Consider the following 19,560-nt stretch of genomic DNA (forward strand, 5'->3'; position numbering starts at 1 on the left):
TACCCCCCGGGAGTACGCGGCAGCTCGGGTTTCCTTCTTCGGGAGCGAACTGGGCGGACCGCGGGCTGACTTTGGGGCCTCGGCGGCTCCTTTTTAAACCCTTGTCGACGATGCCTTGTGCGCAGGGTCGGGGTCCGAAACAAAACACACACATAGAGCGCACAAAGTAGTTCACTCACAGAGGAAGGCGTACGTAGACGCACCACACTTCAGCACTGCATGGCCGCCATCTTAGGTTTGAAAAACATAACGCACAACAAAAACAACAGTCACGTACGCCCCTAACTTCGGTTCTTCTGGGGGTCACATTGCCAAGGAAAAAAGAATATACGGATATACAAAGGAAGCTCTATACTTTGGACGTAGTAGGGGTGACTTTGAGTGGGGAACGTACGACACAGGCAGCAAGTACTCCTCTGCTCGAGCATGGAGAGAGTTGTAGCTAACACAGGGAAAGCTATACTGTTCCGAGGCAACGTGCACGTACGTGTTCTTGCGCGCCCGACCGATGGTCACATATACAGGTCCCGTGAACATATGGGGTTTACAGAACAACAATTCCGCGTGTGTATAAATGCAACATGGGCAAATGAATGGATGCCGCCTATTCTGTGACAATCAGCCATTTTAGTCATTCTAATCTATTTTGTTTCGTTGAGCGTCAAAGTTCACTGACGTTAGATAATTGGTTTACAGGAAAGGAAAGGCGCAGTATCTGTTACTCGCGGAATCTCGTTGACACATCTCGCGGACAAATCTCGCGGGAGCGAAATTTTCACTATGAGCCTAGAAAGGTTTTCGCCTTAAAAACAGTGCTTTTTGAAGTTAAATCAAACAGTAAAATTTCATCCCACATTGCACGCATATTCATAATTTATATTTTAGTTTTATGTTGCTAGTCTTCAGTTTCGACTCAATAAAACCCAACGCTGACCATTATATCGGAAACCTGCTGCGTTGCGCGAATACAATCTCGGAGGCTACAGAGCGAAACCTACCGGAGAGATTCGTCGTGTACGAGCTTTGCGTCAGCACCGCATCTCAACTCGGCGGCGCCGCGGTTCCCGCCAGCCGCCGCCGTAACATTTGCCCTTTCTCACCCTCTCCCTCCCCTCCCCACGGTGGGGCTGCTCGGAGCAGCGGAGCGCGCGGTGCGGCGCCGACCAATAATTCCATCGGCGTGTCTGCACTCGTCTGTGTGCTTGTGTGCTTCGACGCGCCAGCCGTGCTCTCTCCCGGAGAAGCCGCAGCATTTGTTCTAGTTAGTGCAGTGCCGGCTCGATCTCCAAAACCAGTCCTCTCTTCCTCGACGTTCCAGCCCAGCGTCGCGCAGCGCCGGTAGCATCAGCCAAGCGGCGGATACGCAGAGACCAGCGGCCCAGCGCTACAAGAGCTTCGAGCAGCGAACGAGCCGGGGCCCAAGCCGCGGCCATCGCTGCTTTGCGCAGCAGCAGCTGCGGAGCACCAGAGGACGGCCGCTGCGGATAAGCCAGGTGGGACGGACGTTGTTAACGCGTTGCGTTTAATATTGCATCTGGTTAATGCGTCAGTTGCGTCGGACTTCTCTTATGCGTCACCCAGTGTTTAATTTTCTTACCGCCTCTCACCCCCGAAAGTTGACATCAGCGGCAGGCTTTATGTTGGAAATGTCATTCAGTTCCTCTTAAACGATGTTACAACCTTTGGTGCACTGACAAAAAATAAAAATAAAATTGAATTGAATTGAATTTTTTGCAGCCTATGTTGCGCAACTTGAAGGCGAGGATGGATTTTACTGGCATAGGTGGATTTTTTTTTTTTCTGTGTGTGTGGATCTACATTAATATTCGGGAATTGCGTCCCATTAGCGGCTTAGCTGGGCTTTATAACGTTCTGGACTGCTTTTTGGCTCTCTGCAACGTTATCTTAGCGAGCGAGAGTAGTAATTATTCTATTTAGGCAAGTGCCCCGACCACTGATCGAAAGCTGAGAATGAATGGGCCTTTACTTGATCACACCGTTAAGTTTCGTTCAAAGTTCGAAACACATTTGTCGGCTTTGTACTTCTATTCTTTTGCAATGCGTGTCTGCCCTTTCTAATTAATATTCTCGCCGCGGCTCTCGTTTCCGCATCGTACGGACAATGTGCATGTCAGTGAACCGAAAGCCGCGTCCTAAAATAGGCCCTTGTGCAGTCCGCGGCGTCGGACCCTTTGAGGGGAGGGGCCGCCGTATTTTTAGGGACCACGTGCGTTCTTCGTGCTGGAGCGCTGCGCGCCGTCTTCGAGCACTGATCGCTTCACCAATCTTCGTCAGCCTGCTCCTGAAAGGTGGCAGCGGTATATTTCCATACTTCCTCTCGCGCTGCGCTTCGACCGTTGGGGTCGATAGTTGTCAAACTTTGATGAAGACTTCGTTCTGGGTGACATTTTTGCACATATACTGTGACTTGTGAGCTGTAAGTGCGGTCTATTATACATGCTACTGAGCGGCTGCAATCGTGAAAGTGTCCGGTGCCTGTCGCAGTCGCGATCCGCACGTTCGGATTCGCCCTAACGTGTTTCAGAGGAAGCCTACCATGACGACGCCGTTGCACGAGTCGGCGCTTTGATAACCGGAGAGTGCGGAAGCCGGAGCCGCGCCTGTACGTTGCGTCGCGCCGCCCTGTGCTCTCGGGGCTTCTGCGCAGGATGCGCTGGAGGCTCCGCGGTGTCGCGTTCGCCACCGCTCGGAGGTAGTGGTGCCGACGGACTCATGCCGCAACAACCGGTACTTGAAGCCGCTGTTCTAGAGAAAGACGTCTTGCCTCTTGACGTCAGTCCGCAGAAGAACTGGCGAAGCACAGCACATGTGCGCATCGCTCGCACGTCCTTTCACCGTGAGCACTGGAAAATGGAACTGAGAGCGGTCACTGAATACTTGAGGGATATGTCAGTCGCTGCAGAGATTGAAGGAAGGCGATTTTAGCTACTTGGCCGTATCCGGGTACTGCCTCGATTCCTACGCTAGTGCTATGTTAAAGATCAGCTCGTGTACTCTCCCGCGGTGTCAAAATGGGAAACTACACTCATAACTTGTGGAGCAAGGAAGTAGCCCTGATTCCTAATGCGGAGAGGAAACAGTTGAGAAGGAGCCGTACTGCATAGAGCAGATGATTGCTTTCTTTGCGCGATAAAGTAGACACTATCAAAGGAAAACGGGAAACAGGGTAATAAAAATGGCTCTAAATTTTTCTGCGAACAGGTCCATGTAAAAAAGCGTCCGGTTTGGCTTGAGAATTTCTTCGGAGATACAAGTACGTATACATTGCCGCGGAGTTCATTCTCACAATATGATGCTTACTAAAGTTTTTCTCTCTCAGAGCTTTTCTGGGGTCATAACGGACTCTTTCTCTTGCCGCCTTAGCCTTCGTGTCTCGCTCAGGACATTTGTATTCCGTTAAGTATTGCACCGTACCATTTTGGTCGCTGCATTGTTCTGGTCTGCAGTTTCAAAGGTATTAGATGTGTATGTTCGGCGACGGCGAACGGTAAATAGACAAAAACTGATTGACACTTTTCAGCTGCTGTCGATCGTTAAGTCCGGAGCGCTGCATTGAAGCGACGCTCAGTGGTCATGTGGCGTTTCACGTTAAACTGCACATTTTACAATAAATATCTAATCTTTCCGGCCATGTTCAGAGGCTGTAATCTGGACAGTTACATCGAATCTAGTTTAATCGTGATACATTCGTGTTGTGTCGTGAAAAATAGCGTATTTGACCTCCTCCTTTGCGATCCATAGTCCCTGCCCGCTCCATTCTTCGTTTTGGTTCGTTTATGACTGTATATCGTTACGCATTAAACATTTTCCATCGCCTTACCAAGATAAGCGAAGGTAGCATTAGGTCAGGTTTTGACAGACTGCTCTATCTATACTCAAGCACCATTTTCTCACCTTACTCACCCGTTTCCTCTCTCCGTCGGTGTATAGTGGGAGAAGCCGTCGCAAGAACTTACACGCCGGTTGAGCGCCTGCCTCGGTATAGTGGTGATTTATCGCCGTGCTGCCGCCAGCTGCCAATATTCCCTCAGGCAGAGTCGCTTCGTCAATATGGGTTAGTCAGAGCTGCGGACGGACGCGATCAAAGTGAAAAAAAAAAAAAAAAAAAGTAAACGAGCGGGCGAACCCACTTCATCCTTTTTTTTTTCTCTCTCTCTCTTTACCTCGACAGTAAGCATTGTCTCGATTTTTAGAGTTTTCGCCAGCCGCGTTTAATTTGTGTGGTAATTTTACCTCTGCCGTCAAGAGCGGATTCGGAGCGGGCCCAAGCTTACTTTCCGCGATTGATAGGTCACTTAAATGTACAGACATCTCATTCGCAAACTTAATTCTCGCCTCTCGTTGGTGTATGCATGAACAGTAAAAATCGAACTTCGGTTATTATTTACTGAGGAACCAAACTAGCAACGCTTTATTTCAGAAGGTGGAACAAGGGTGATATTTCGGCAAGGCAAGCACTTTGTCGCCTCTTGTTGTGGCATTCGGCAATAAAAAATGGATCAGTGCGTTATAAGCGTTACGCTGGCGGTGTAAAGGTAGAGAACATATACCCGTGTGCGGACTACGTGTTCCTACTTTTGCGTCGTTTTCAAATATGCCGTTTTCTGCGTCCACGTCGAGTCATATCTGATTTGTGGAAATGCCAGAACCGGATTTCAGTTCTCTTGCCACTACTTCCGGTTCTGGCGTTTTCACAAATCAGACGCGAGCGGAAATCACATTGAAAACGACGCAAACCCGAAATACGGTCCCTGTAAAAATGCTCAGCTTCAGCCCCATATTGGCAGCGGTCGAGACGCACAACGCGCCGGTGAATTGGGTCTGTAATATAACTGCAGTGGGCTTGAAACCAGGCAGAGACGCATGCGCAAAAACTCCGAGTCTAGCACCCATAGCACTGGGTGGTATTCATCGGTTATTTCCTCTGTTGTGCACATCCGGGATGTAAGCCAGCTTTCCTGTACACGTCAGAAAGCCCGAACAAAGCTGGTACGGAGACTGGTGTGGTTGCGGCCCTAGAAATTGGATGAAAGAAAAGGTTCTAGCGGTTCAAGTCCAGTGTTGTCCGCGCAGATGCCGATACCTCGTGTTGGTAGCAGATGTCTGCTTGGCGTCGAAACCATGTGTACCGGGTATCGGTGCCGGTACAGTATTATGATAGATCGGTATTTCGTAGCTGATGTCGAACTTGTATAAAACCTCATCGGGGACGATACCTGCATCGTTAGTAAATGGAAATATGTGTATCTGTAATTGAGGAACCGTTATTCTGAGGTGCTAATACTTTTGCTATATTATGCTACGCCTTAACCGCGAACGTCCAGCGCATGACTCCGCCGGCACCTACTGTTGCGTTCTTACACCGTTACCGACCAAGCCTGTTCAGCGGTACACTGGGCTGCGGTAGTTTAACGCCGCATGCAAGGGCAAAAAACGAATACGCCGCTCTCATTCAAAGTCGTCGTCGGAAGCGGTTCATTAGCAGTGGCGGCACTGGCTCATTAGGATAGATAGCTCAAATTCCCGATCTTGTCTCACGCTGTTCGGCCTGGTAGTAGCGGAAGGCAAATCAATGGATGAGGCAGACGAAACCGGTTTCATTAGCGAATAGGCAGGCGAAGCAAATCGACTTAGGGCTCTTCGCTGGCCTTTCTGTTCAGTAGCCATGCCGACCAGCCTCCGATGGGAAATGGTCGTGGGCCGCGGCAGACATTGCCGAAGCAATTTCGCGAGCCATACCCAAACGCCACTGGGTATCGCTTTTCAAAGTGTGCGCGATGGGGGAAGCTCGCGCATTGCACCTATGTAATGACAGTTCTGGATGCGTTGCGGCTGTTTGCAGTGCGCTTGAAGTGCCCGTACTTGCATATATTTTTTATTTTTCTATTCAGTAAATAATGTCGTAGTGATATCCCATTTCAGTTCAACCCTTGCCGGCTCTCTTAAACAGTGGCCAGAGAGGAAGCTTCGAAACGTTTTTCCTTGAAAGTAAAAATCACTGGTTGTTTGTGTGCGGTTCTTGCGAGTAATATAAAGTTCGTCTGTTGGCTCCAAAAAATTACATTATTAAACCTCGGGCGCTGATAACAAGCTCTGTTCGATGCTCATTATTTTAATTGGCGCGGTCGCTCAATGACTTCGGCGTTCGGCTGCTGTTCTCCAAGACACGGGTTTGATACCAACCAGATGGCCATATTTCTAGCGGGTTGAGCTAGCAAATGGCGCCATGCACTGTGCGATGTCGGCGCAGTTAAAATGATCCCAGGTGGTCAAAATCTTCAGGTGCGGCCGTACGGTTTAATCTGCTCTTTGGCCATATTGCACCGAGCGCAGCCTGTGCGATAGTTGTCGCTATTATAGCGGCAACATCCAACGTTTAGATCCAGTTAAGCAGGCAAGAAGGAGCATGCCCGCCTTATATCCGTCCAGCGCTTACAAGTGCACACCAACAGCTAGCCGCCCTCCCGAAGTTTGCCCTACACCTTTCCCCTCTGTCCTGCACATTTGCTATTTGCCCTGCACCTTTCCCCTGTGTCCAGCATCTGTGTCCAGCATCTGTGTCCAGCATCTGTGTCCAGCATCTGTGTCCAGCATCTGTGTCCAGCATCTGTGTCCAGCATCTGTGTCCAGCACCTTTGTCCAGCACCTTTGTCCAGCACCTTTGTCCAGCATCTCTGTCCAGCATCTCTGTCCAGCATCTCTGTCCAGCATCTCTGTCCAGCATCTTTGTCCAGCACCTTTGGCCTGCACCTTTGGCCTGCACCTTTGGCCTGCACCCTCCGTCCTGCACCTTTGCCCTGCACCCTCCGTCCTGCACCTTTGCCCTGCACCCTCCGTCCTGCACCTTTGCCCTGCACCCTCCGTCCTGCACCTTTGCCCTGCACCCTCCGTCCTACACCTTTGCCCTGCACCCTCCGTCCTACACCTTTATTCAGCTCCCTGCACATTGCCCCTGCGTTTAACGCAGACATGAAGGCAGTGCATTATTACATCACTTCACTGTGCCTTAACGGCAAAAAGCCTCTCAATTTGGGAGCAAACTACACATCGCCAACTCCTCAAAACTCTTCTGGTGTGGTGCACGTTCCAGCAACTGCGCGGGGGTAGTGCGTGACAAACCACGAAGACTCTTCCAGCGACGCTTCCGCATCAAACGGATTTGTCACTTAATTTCTGTTTCCTAGGTGACGCCGGTATGACGCTTCAAGCTATTTGCAAATAGCTTGAAAACTAGAAACGCCAGCGTAAAAAGTAGCGTCGCCAGCCCGGAAGAAGCCATTCCGCATGACGTCATGGATGACGTGCGTCGTAAATCGATGGAACGGAGAAGCGCGCAGTGCGCAACACACATTACGGAAGGTCGCAAAGGGCAGCAGGGCACTGTAATTTTCCTTGATCTCGCTGCCGTCAGTCGACGTACCATGTCGCGATCTGCCGATGCCGTATCAGACCTCCTAACTCGACTAGTTAATAAAACGGTCACCAGCGGGGACTTTTTGAAATAACCCTGGAAGTATGGATGAAGCGAAAAGCGTCAGACCGTAATACCTACACACCTTGTTTACCGCTAGAAATAAATATCAGTGTTCTCACAACGGGTGTCTACAAGAAACGGCACTCACGGATTGGGCTCTAAGTTAGTTTTATGGGCCCATTGTGCGTGAAAGCAAGTTTTTGCCCCCATTCTTCAGAGGATGCCAAAAAGCTCGGCCTTTCATTGACATTTTTTTCTGTTCGCGAAAAAAAAAACGGGCGCCAAAGTAAGCCACACGATGGAAATTGCATTACCATCGGCGTCCCACAAAGGGTGCCCTTGAGAGCTCTGCCGGTAATGGTGTTGGCGCAGTTGATGCTGCGCCGTTCTCTCGCTATATGCAATGGCGATATACTCCGTTGCGCGGTACCCTTCCTCGTCTCCTCCCCATTGACGTCGTTGTGTTGGCGCTGCACTGCATGGTTTTCTTTTTGTCCTTTCTCCTACCTCGTGGTATTTTTTTTTTTTTTCTGGTGCGTACGCTGTCGACTTCTTATCATTGTGGTTTTTTTTTTCTTTCTGAAGTTAATTCTGCATTTCTTTTCTTTTTGGACTTAATACTGCGGGATTTAAGGTTTCTTTTTTCTCACCCTACGGAGAATTCTAGGTCTCCAGAGCCAAGGGCGTACAGAAGAAAGTAAGCGAGACAAGTTTATTTCACATCTCGTCGTCGCCGTCATTGTTGGATGCTGGTGGAGATTCGCGTCGTTGTACTGAAAGGTGTGAAGTAGTCTACGCAATCATGTTCTCATCAGTCCGCTAGTGTACTTTAAGTCAACACATCTGTCTTGTAAGGCGCCTTTTTTCTAACAAAGTGCATCAGTTGTTCGGCACATTTCCCATTTAAAGAACGCTTAATGATAAAGATCCTGTGAGCAGCCTTGTAGAATATTTTTGCGTATAAACTTATCTTCCTTGAGCGTCAATTCCTCGCTCTTCAGTACAAATATTTCCCATTATGCTTAAATTTGTGTTCTGTTGCATATGTATATTTGACTTTACATGGGTCATAGGTCATTACCATAAATCAGAGAAATGTCTTGTGAGAAAGAATGGCTTGACTACGTCAGCACGGTTTTTGCCTCTCTCTCTCTTTTTGCTTTCTTAAACACCCGAACTAGAAACGTATTTCGAACACAGCGAGCTGACCTTCTTGCTCAGGTCCGGCGATATGTTTCTGAAACCGTTCTTTCCCTCAGCCCCTGGGCAATGCGGGCTTGACACAACTACGTATCACCATCACGCAGTTTTGATTTTGCGGCGAAAGAGAAGCTGACCGTCTCCGGCCTCTGTTCTCGGCAGCGAGAGTGCCGGCACTATTGTAAGCGCTCCGATGACGGCGAGTCTAGAGAGAGAAAGAGAGAGAGATAAAGAGAGCAGCTCTTTAATAGAAAAACACAATTTAGCCAGTGTTTTTTCTGCTTCCTTGCTGATGTGCGTAGGCTTAGGTCTAGCCCTTTTTGAAGCTGGGTTCCATGCTTGCGGTTTTCGCGGACGTTGTCAGGACTCGTGTAGCATGCTTGACGGCAGTGCAGTTGCTCCGAATTATAGGTTAACCTCCGAATGTCGTTTAATCTCTTTCCGGAGGCCCGGCCAGTGCCGTGAGTTTTCGTGATTGCCTAAAGGATGTGAGCTCGCGCTTTTTAAATATTGAAATGTCGTGTTTCGAAAGTTTTCAGCCTAAGGCAATCGCTAACTTTGGTTACACGCACTGTGGCGGTCGCTGGCACGAGTGAGTAGGATTGCGAGGAGGTTGACCAGAATTTTTGTTGGCTACCCTGTGAGAGAGATGTGTGAGGGGAAGAGAGGTAGCAAAGTACCGGAGCTGTCTGCGCACGCGCAAGCTGCCTTGCAGAAAAGGTGGAGGGGCTGAACTAAATAAGACGGTCGTCGGCGCGAATGGTGAGGAGACGTTTTATTACTGCGCACAAATAAAATATTGAACTACACGCTGTTCAAAATGGCCCCTCAGATACAGGAATAAAAAATATCCGAGAGGGAGCCGTTAGAAAGACTAAGAGAGAGAGAGAGAGGGGAAGAAACAATGACACGGGCGATTCTCCTCTGAGATTCTAAGCGGCATGGTGGAGGAGAGGAGCGGGTGAGTGACGGGAGCCGCAGTCGGGCGGTGGCTGCGCGCTCCGACGCGCTTCGCTGAGGTGCGTTGCGCGGCCGAGGTCGCTCCAAGGACGGCCTCGTGACCGGCGGCGTGTCGCGCACGTGCTGGCGCGTGCTGCGCGGCGCGCATAGAGTTTGGCTCTCTCGTTCTCGCCTTGCCTAAACGCGGCGGGAGACAGCAGCCAGGCTTCGTGGAAAGATGGTCACGCGGTAAAGAGGCGCTGTGAAGCCAGAGGAGGAGAAGGGAAGAGCACGGTAGAATGGGGGCACCGTGTGTGGATATCGACCTACTCGCCGGAGCGTAATTTCCGCAGCCCAGTTGTAGACTTCCGCGGTCCCGAAGGGCCGCCTTTTCCTGCGTGCGCGCGGTTTGTACAATTTCTAGTCCGAGAAAACTCCACGCCGTTGTTTCTGCGGGTGAATGTGTCCGCAGTTTACAAACAAAATCGAATTAAGGAATGACGTCAGGCAGGGAGGCACTATTTCTTCTGTGATGTTCATCGCGTGCTTACAGAAAGTATTCAGAGATCTGGGTTTGGAACAGTTAAAGTTAAAAGATATCGGAGAATGCCTTAGGAATGTGCGATTCGCTGACCACATGGACCTGCTGAGGAACTCCGGGGACTAATAGGAGAGCATTATGAACGACACAGAAAGCTGAACGCTGAGTGTAAGAATGAGTATGCAGAAAAAATATTTACCACGGCAGTCTGGGAAGCGAAATAATTATTTAGGTGCTGGAAATTGTATGATTTGCATAGATTATATGCGTGACTGTTGATCGGCACCACTGCAACGAAATCACTTCTAGGGTTAAGGGTGGGGTGTTACGCATTTCACATGTGCTCTCGCAACATGAATGGAAGTTTATCGGCCAGTATCTCTGAAGAGAAAATTATTCTGCCATCGAAAAAGAAAAGATAAAAAACCTGGAGGCAGAGGAAAAGGTAACTCGAATTGAAGATAACGCAGAGAGTATGGAAAGGAAGATGATAGTGCAACGATAAGAGACAGGGGAAAAAAAAAGCAGTCTGGGTCAGGCAAGAAGCGCGAGTTAGTGGCATTCTAGTCGAAATCGGAAGGAAGGAATAGACATGGGCAGCTCGTGGAATGCGAAGGCAAGGTAAACGCGATGGTCGCTAAGGGCAACAGACGGTATCTCGACAGAATGCAAGTGCGGCAGGGGACGGCAGAAAGTTACATAACGGGATGGGGTTAGGAATTTTGCGGTCCAATGGATGCAGCTAGCACCGGACCGCATTATTTGGAGGCATATCGGAGATACCCTGCAGCAGGCGTAGTCAAGTTGGTTGTGACGACATTGTCGTAATTAACCCAGTCGCGGAATTGCAAGCATGGACGGGAAAGAAGGGCGACTGTTCAAGCGACGAAGCCTGTCGCGCTGAATTTTATGGGGCCCGTGTGTAGCGTTATCTCCGTGTCGTCTGCTCGGTCGCTGTGAGCTGGTCCTCTCTCCCCAGCTAGCGTTGACATTTGCGACGCGAGGTGAGGTATACATCGGGTGGATACAGTAACAATAGCTTTACTTTCGTCCTAAAAAAGCTACAGCTTGGAACGGTTGCAGGCCCGCGCACTGCCATCAGCTTGAAGCTTCACGTAACAGCCACAACGAAACGTGAGGATATTTGCGTTGAGGACACACAGAAAACGTTATATAACCATGGTAAGTGCGCAATTTCCGCGAGGAAACACCACAGAGCGTGCACACAAAGAGCTTGCGATGTCTTTCTTTCTTTCTTTCTTTCTTTCTTTCTTTCTTTCTTTCTTTCTTTCTTTCTTTCTTTCTTTCTTTCTTTCTTTCTTTCTTTCTCGCTCTCTCTCTTCCTTTCTTTATTTCTTTCTATCGTATCCCGGCCTCGGCGGCCGCTTTTCGATAGAGGCAAAACCCAAGGCGCCCGTGTGCTGTGCGATGTCAGTGCACGTTGAATAACTCCAGGTGGTCGAAATTTCCGGAGTCCTCCACTACTGCGTCTCTCGTAGCCTGAGTCGCTTTGGGACGTTAAACCCCACAAACCAAACCAAACCTTAATTTCTTTCTGTATTTAATCTTAAAATTGTTGCGAAGCTCTCCGGAACTAGTGTGGGCAGGCTCGACGTTTTCTTTTTTCTCTTAATAGAATGCGTGGCGCGAGAGTCTGACGATCGCGTGTTGGTAACCTGTGATCACCCCGAAAGAGACCTCCTTTGACGCAGGTCGCTTCAGAGTGCTTGTTTGCTATAGTTTTCGGCTCTCACGGTCACTCCTGCCACGTGCCTTTACGGACATCACGGGCACGCTGCTCAGTGCGGCCTTGTTAGTTCTATTTTCTGCCTGCACGAGTGACTCTGTACGCAAATGCGGGCAGACCGTACGTTGTCCACGAGCGTTACCTGCCGCAGCGGGTAAAGTTGCGAGCACGAGGACTCGGATTGACTCTCCACTGTGGCGGTGGCCGGGTCTCAAGGGAGGCGAAACCACACTGGCCAACCGCAGAAGGCTTCACAGTGTGATGCGGTGTCGGTGCAGGTTAACGATTCCTAGGTTGGCGACGTTAATCTAAATTCCAGATCCCTCAACTACGCCGTCCCTCGCAGCTTGCGGAAAGCTTCTACACGTTAAATTAACTCCGCATTCCTTTCCATACGTTCTCCTCAGAGCATCCCGCGTCGTTACCTATTAGTGTGCTTAGGGCATGCTAGGCTTTATTGTAGGAGAGAGAGAGAGAGAGAGAAAAGACATTCTGACATTTATTGCACCCGATTCCTTTTTTTGTTCTCAAGCAATGGACGTGCATTGTTCTCTTTGTTCAGGCAATGCCCGCTGGGTTAAGTATGTGTGTAGGCGACGAAAATGAATGACGCGTTTCGGGCAGGCACGCATGCAGCGGCAATCTCGCCGCCGGCGAGACAGGAAGAGCGCGGAGAAAATAATAGTCTACGGCACTACACTCTAAGAAAAAAGGGTGTGCGAAAGGGGTAAAAAGGGCATAGCATGGTCCTTTACCCCCTTTAGAAGGCCTTGGGGGTAACTTTGCACCTGCTGGAAGCAGGTCCCTATTCACTTACCCCCTCTTAGAAAACTTGCACCCTACTGCAACCCTACTTACCCTCTCTACCAGCGTTTGTGTGTGTGTTCGTGCCCCTTAGACAGCGGTGTGAATAGTTTGGGCACATGTCACGATGGGGCGCTCGTGCAGCATTCTGTCCCATCATGTCTCGTTCCTGCACCGTCGCTTTCAAAGAGGGGACGCCTTTTGTGCCACCTTCGCCACCGTTTTACTCTCGCGGCGTTTGAGTCCCTCTACATGTTTTCTCTCCCCAGTCAGGAACTGCAAGCTGCAGGTGTGTCCTGGTTTCTATGGGGTGACGTAATGACTGCAAAACTGCTTCTAAATTGTAATGAAACAGCAGATACTTTTGTTTTGCTTGTGGGAGTAATGCTCTGGCAGTGCACAGCCTGTTTCAGGCTTATAGTGGAGCCACTCCGACTGCATAGCGAACTGTCACGGGCCGTTCTGCAAACGTATTTCCTAAGCTGCTTAAAGGAAAGAAAAGGCACAGTATCTTTCACACTTCTTGGTAGAATCCTGAACCACACCGTAAGGGGAAGCTTGAGAAGCTTCGAAGGAAGGTCGATTAAAAGAAAAGAGAGAAAGAGGCGCTGGTTGTGTTCAGCAACAAAATTATGCACATATTTGATTTTACCTGAAGCGCATACAGCTCGTTCGGCCGAAAAGGCATCGCCATTGCCATGTCGCCGAAACTCGCAACTCGTGGAAAAATATATGCTCTGTTTTATATTAAAATCTTGATAAAATCGATTCCTCATACAGCTTTCAGGGTGGTGTCATACCCTTTTCGCGTCACATTTAGCATCAATCTGCTAGTCATGTTGAAGGTTAGTTTGCGACAGAGATTGGAACCAACGACCTATGTACAGCTGCCGAAATCTTAACTGACGTTCGTGACGGCAGTACTTTCTGTAATTCTGAGTGTTACAGAGTAGCTAACCTGCGAAAAGTCAACTATAAGAAATAGCTCACCAAGCTTTTGCGTAATCTTGATCATCTGGCTAGTATTGTCCTTATTAAGACGCAGGAGCATAGAAAAGGAGGTCGTCATGCGCACGCCAGTTGAAGATTTGGGCGGCTCTACCTCCGTTTTTATGCCTTTCATTTTAAAGTTCGCCGTTCACCGAGAAGTGAGGCAGATAGAGCACCTTCCGTTCCTCCAAACAAAGCAAACTAAAGGCGTTAATCACATTGCCAAACTCTGCGTCTCTTAACGGCAAGAATTCGCGGAATGAAAACGCCGGCGCTATCGTGTCTACAGCTTTGGTGTCATGCTGGCATGAAATTATTTAATTTTATAGCTTTAACTAGAGGCAGGCTGGTGGGCAGCTGAAAGCTGTGACACTCGACGACAAACTTCATCAAAAGTTGATTCTTTCTACTAGTTTTTTTGTTGAATGCGACCAGCTACACTGAAAATAAGGATTTCTTCACCCTCATTTACTGTACCGCGGAAAGTATGTCAGTCGGACATTCTTAGTTTACAAATGGACACACACACACGTATAATATATATATATATATATATATATATATATATATATATATATATATATATATATATATATATATGCTTAAACTGAACATTAAAAAGACGAAGATCATGGCGTCTGCCCCTATCAAGTCCTGGAGCATCAAGGGACAAGAAGTGGAAGCTGTGACAGATTTTCTCTTCTTGGGCTCCAAGATTACCCCAGAAAGAGACTGCAGCCATGAAATTGGGAGACGCCTGCTTCTGGGCAAGAGAGCCATGGCTAGCCTTGACCGCCTAGTAAAGAACAGAGACATTCATTGCCAACCAAGATCCGTATAACTCGTGCTATGGTCTTTCCAGTTGTGATGTATGGATGCGAGAGTTGGACTGTGAAGAAGGCTGACCGCCGAAGAACTGACGCGTTGAATTGTGGTGCTGGCGGAGACTCTTGAGAGTTCCTTGGACGGCCAGAAGATCAAATCAGTCGATATTGTCGACCATAAACCCTGACTGCTCATTGGAGGGTCAAATTCTAAAGTTAAAGCTCAGCTACTTTGGTCATCTGATGAGAAGAGAGGAGTCGCTGGAGAAAGATTTGATGTTGGGAAAGTTTGAGGGTCACCGGAGAAGGGGTAGGCAGCGAACGCGATGGTTGGATGGCATCCTCGAGGCGCTGCAGATGAAGTTATGTGATGTTAGGAAGATAGTGGGAGACCGGAAAGCGTGGCGTAATATGGTCCATATTATATATATATATATATATATATATATATATAGCTCATAATTTCGGGCAAAAATGGCATTTTGTCGATGGTATGGTTCTTGCCTGATTCGATCAGAAGTCGGATGTTCCCATTGTATGCGGCGGCAATGCCGGTGCTATCGCTGAGGCAGTGGCTCGTCTTGCATCGCAGCCGCCGCATATTATGGGAACATTCGACTTCTGACTGAATCAGGCAAGTACGCCAAACAACTTTATTATTAAAAATACCAACGGCAAAATTCCATTTCTGTGCGAAATTTTAGCTGCGAGGATTTTGCGGTTTAGTTTGGAGGAGCATTCTACAGCGCGCTGGTAATTGTGCAACGCCCTGTATATTCCTGGGTCGCCTCTTTTAGAGAGTTTTTATGTTTCTGCAAACGACCTACCTGTCTGTCCTATAAATGCACTTTTCCACGGGCCGTCGGAATGCGGTAAATAACTCGTCTTGCCTCGACCAAGGTTTTCATTTGCTTGATCTTACTGTTCTACACACATGCTCTCTTCTTCATACCTTTTTTTTTAATTAAAAATAGGCTAATCAGTTTGGAAAGTGAAGAAAACAGAATGCGTACACCGTGTCGTATTGCTCTGTATTAATATTGCAGGAGACGTTATTTTGCATGTCATCATTCATAATTTTTTCATTCGTTCCGATTTTAGCAGGTTCTTTTAATTTTAAGGTGTACAAACTGCCCCAAGAGCTAGCTCTATTGTTCTTAGTTTACCAGGGCTCCTTTTTTTCGCAGTGCTTTGGCGTGTTTCGTACTTGCTGCACCAGGCTGTCGGGTGGTTCCAATCACCACTTCTCCGGCGCTTTTGTGATGAAACACGACGCATGCATGTTTTCCGCCACGCCGCACACCAGGCACTTCGCGTTTTTCAATGCAGCACACACGTGTTTGCAGCAGCATTGTGCGGCACGATGCCTTCGAGCATAAGTTGAGTGGAAAACTTACAAAAGACCAGCTAGCTGGCTACGGAGCCACGTACAACCTGTGATACTTGCACGTGGTCACTTATCCTTTCTATTTCCGAGAATTCAGGAAACTGGGCATTGATTCCTTCGCTCGCCGTATGACACAGCGCAAAGGTGACCTCTTTTGTCCTGATAAGCTTGTCCCTTCAGTGAACATCAGAATTTTGGACACTGAATCTCAAGCCCCAATGATGGAGGTGGGGTAAGGAACAATCAAAAGAACCTGCTGCTCCCCGGAACTCTTTTCTTCACAGCATGAAGTCATTTTTCGCCGGACTTTCGGAAACCAGTTTGGCTGTAGCTTCCACAGTGCCTTGGCGGGGTACACAATACTTCATTGTGAACAATATGACAGGTCCCAGGGAGCCCAAAATGCGTGCCTCTTTTCGACGGCGAGCACATGGTGGCTCTGAACACATACTCTTCTCAAGGCTCCGTGGGGTCACGAGTCATTCCAGCAGAAGCGATGTCCCGTTCGGACGCGGAAGCATCGAGTGGTCTCAGTCTTATGCCCATGGGCTGCACTGCCCTTGAGTTGTAAATATTTGTATCATACTCAACATACAAATAGATATGTGCGAGCAAAGTCCTTCGTTGTCGCTGCAGGGAACTACCCCCTGTAAAGACGTAATCTTAAATTAACTGACGCGGCAGAATTCTGTTAAGGGCACAGCTCACGACGACTCTGCAATCAGCGACGACGTGGAGCTTGGATAAAGCAAGAGGTACGCACCTTCTAGTGCTGCAACAGTCTTGGGCTGCCCAAAAGCAGCAGCGGAGGAGAGATCACGTTAGCAGATTCGCTGGGCCAGCGTTTAGAACAACTATGGACTTGAAAGGTTGCTGCTGCTGCGGTGGCGCCATGTACCAGCTTCGGACTCCATTACGCATGTCAATGATGGGCGACAGCAGCAGGTGCGGCGGCAGCGGTCAACGTAAACCGGCGCATGGTGCTTGTAAGTTCCATTTTTCAAACTTTTTGCTGCCCTTATTGTGGGTTTAAGCCGGTACTCGTTTAATCAGCATGCGTCGCAATAGTGAGCACAGTGTTAAGTCCGAGGTTCGAGTGGTCCCAATCTCTATGATCAGCAGACGTGACTGCATTTGAGTGACCACCCATACGTATAGCATGTGTTTCAGCGAAGGTGACCCAGAAGTTTTAAAACTGCTTTTTGTGATATTGAGGTGGTTTCAAATTGCAGTTGTTTACATCAGGATACAGTTTATTCAAGCTAATTTGATGGTTAACTAAACTCGTAACAATTGACTTCTTATGGCACTTACGTAATCAATACTCGTGGTTACCCAAGTTTGCAAGTGCGAGATGCCGGGCTAGTGGGTACTGCATTCTTAAAGAACAGCGCAAGGAACAACACGGAAACACAGAATGGATGGACACTGCCGCTGACTATACTTCGTCTCACAAGATGCTTGCAGCACTGCGAAAGGCAGAGGCATCCCAGTGTAATCAGGATCACGTGCACTGCAATAGGCAATTGTGCTCCTATGCGGCTCTTGCCACCAAATTGGCGGGGGCAACAGTATAAAAGCACAATTCTCTATTATAGTGTGCAGAGGCGAGAGGCACTTCGGAGCACAATTGCAAGGACTCCTCTGCCTTTTGCAGTGCTGCAGATAACTTGTGAGACGAACAACAACAACTGAAATTTTATTACCGAGCAAAACATATATAAACATGCATAAAGAGGTGGAGCCAGGGCGATTACTATAGACTGTTTTCGGTGATCGCACAGCATTACCTTGGCTTCACACCTTTGTGCATGTTTATATGTGTTGTGCTCCGAAATAAAATTTCAGTTGTTATTGAGCGCCTGTGTCCGTCCATTCTTCTGTGTGTTTCCTTGTTGTTCCTTGCACTCTTATCTAGGCATACCTAAGTTTGGTCTAGTTTTGGGACATGTCCTTCAGAGTTATCTGGCGTTGAGAGCTTGCGTTGTTGATTACTGTGTCATATCCTTTCTCCTACAGTAAAACCGCTTAACAGAATCATGCACACAGCTTTGAACTTCAGGCCAGTTCGCGCAGCTTAATTTCATGTCTCATAATGGACATTTTTGCAGTAGCTTCATGGAATTGCACAAAGCCCCCTCATCTACCATTTTTGATGACCATGCTTGCGAAAATGGAGGAGTTTTCTGAGCTTGATTTTTCACGAACGTCCCCTCAGTTATCGATGCCCTGGCCTGCTGCACAATAATGGACCTTTTCTCAGCTGCGCACCCCTCTTGTGACCGCCAGGTGAAGTACCCTTGACGGGACGGCTAGCTTACTGAGGTTCCCTCGCATATTTCCAGCAAACATTTTTTCACGGTAGTTGAGTGGGCTTATTTTCTGAGCAGTAGTTGAATGCAGGGCTGTCATAGGAAGCAGGTCAAGTGCAGGGGGAATATATATCAGGGCGTGTCCACAGATGCCTAAAGCATATCACTACACATGCTAGCTGAAAGTAGCCCAGCACTTATATATACTGCTTGGAAAACAGGCCGGCACCACTACTGCGAAAGAATTTGTGCAGAAAAAATAGGAGCGATCCTCGGTAACCCGCCCCGTCAGATGTTCCTCGCTTGGCGGCCACAAGAAGGGTGCGGTGCTGGAAAAATGTTCTCCATGCAAGAGAAAGCGCTTGCTGTATCTGCAGCCGCGATGCGGTTCCAACACGCTTTCATTTTTTTTTTTTTTTTTTGCCGCGCCGCCGCAGTTTAGTCGCCGAGGTGTTTCCATCGCTTGCATGTGTATACATTGTGAATGTGTCTATTCCCTCCACATCTCATTTTTCTCTCGTTTTTCTCTCACACAGGTTCCCTCGGAGTATGGATTCAACCACGTACGACGATGACAAAAGACTGCTCGGTTATCCTGCCATTTTCAAACGCAATAAAAAGTAAACCCTGCCTTCCGTTCTCATGTACTAATATCGGTGTGCAAACTGCACCCTGAATGGCTACATGGCCCGTCACAAATATGTCGCTCTAGCACGAAGAAACCAACATTGCGGAAGCGAGGGCGTCTGTGACCGGCTGACGAAGACATCATACATATTTTCACCAAACGTTTTTCCTCTGTATAGGGCGTATGTTAAGGCTGTCTAATGTTGCATTACCACACATATGCCAAACGGAGTCGCTTGCGTTGCAAATAAAGAAAATGTATGTCTCGTATCGCTTCGATAGCGGCGATGTCTTGTGACTGAGTGCACAATCAGTTGAAGTGTGGTTGTTTTCAAATTACTAGCGTACCAGTGTGCGCCTAGACTATATTTAGAAGGGCGCAAACATACCCTTCGAAGGAAAAGAACATTATCTTAAATGGGTGTAAAAAACACTATAATATGAATTTATTTTATTCCTCTGGGTGGTAATATTACCCTTCCAAACAAAGCGTAAATATGAACGTAAAAGTGCAAAGTTACAGCCCATCGATCGGGTGCAAATGCTTACGGGGTGCTGTGTAAGTATTACGCTGGCTAAGCAGACCTGAGGGCTAACGTTTACGCCATATGGTGAAGTGCAAGTATATGCTAGCTGAGGAGTAACATGCACCGCTTTCTCAGAGGACTAAAGGTTAGGCCATGAAAGTGCAAAA

At 48.3% G+C, this 19,560-nt stretch overlaps 1 protein-coding gene across 1 annotated transcript in view; it reads left to right on the forward strand.

Moving 5' to 3' along the window:
• Window positions 1–1,114: 1,114 nt before the first annotated feature.
• The window catches only part of LOC146208018 (uncharacterized), a 153,307-nt gene continuing 134,861 nt past the window's right edge, over window positions 1,115–19,560 (forward strand). The window contains exon 1 of the mRNA XM_084591702.1: window positions 1,115–1,493. The gene's annotated coding sequence lies outside the window, so the exon portion shown is untranslated. The remainder of the gene's footprint in view (window positions 1,494–19,560) is intronic.

Source organism: Amblyomma maculatum, chromosome 1, assembly GCF_055883805.1.
Source record: "Amblyomma maculatum isolate TAMU_Amacu chromosome 1, ASM5588380v1, whole genome shotgun sequence".
In the NCBI taxonomy this organism is placed as follows: Eukaryota; Metazoa; Arthropoda; class Arachnida; order Ixodida; family Ixodidae; genus Amblyomma; species Amblyomma maculatum.